Source organism: Buceros rhinoceros, unplaced genomic scaffold, assembly GCF_000710305.1.
Source record: "Buceros rhinoceros silvestris isolate BGI_N320 unplaced genomic scaffold, ASM71030v1 scaffold3402, whole genome shotgun sequence".
In the NCBI taxonomy this organism is placed as follows: Eukaryota; Metazoa; Chordata; class Aves; order Bucerotiformes; family Bucerotidae; genus Buceros; species Buceros rhinoceros.
The window spans coordinates 5,788-6,128 of NW_010396984.1; the positions used below are offsets into that span (position 1 = coordinate 5,788).

General features: G+C 61.3%; 1 protein-coding gene across 1 annotated transcript in view; it reads right to left on the bottom strand.

Annotated features, from left to right (window-relative positions):
• RANBP10 (RAN binding protein 10) overlaps window positions 1-341 on the bottom strand; it is a gene marked incomplete at its 5' end in the record, with an annotated part of 53,541 nt that overhangs the window by 1,244 nt on the left and 51,956 nt on the right.

Here is a 341-nt window from a genome sequence, read left to right on the forward strand (position 1 = left end):
AGGAGCGAGCCATGCTGCTGGACACCTGCCCGTGCCGACAGTCAGGGAAGGGACTCTCCTCCCCAAACTGTCCAGCTTCTGTTCCTTTACTCAGACAGGACAGGAGCTTCTACGGGTTTGTCCATCAAGCTGTTCCTTCCCCCTGGAGGAAACCTCTAAACGTCCCCTAGAGTATAATCTCTAAATCTCCTCCTGGCACACTCAGCGTGAGGTGCACAGACCCACCAGGAAGCACGTCTGGGCAAGGTGAGCTGGGCTGGGCACAGGAGCCAAGAACGGGCTTCCGAGAGAGAGGCGCGGCCCAGCGGGCAGCGGCTGGTGGCTGCGGCTGGCCGGGGCTC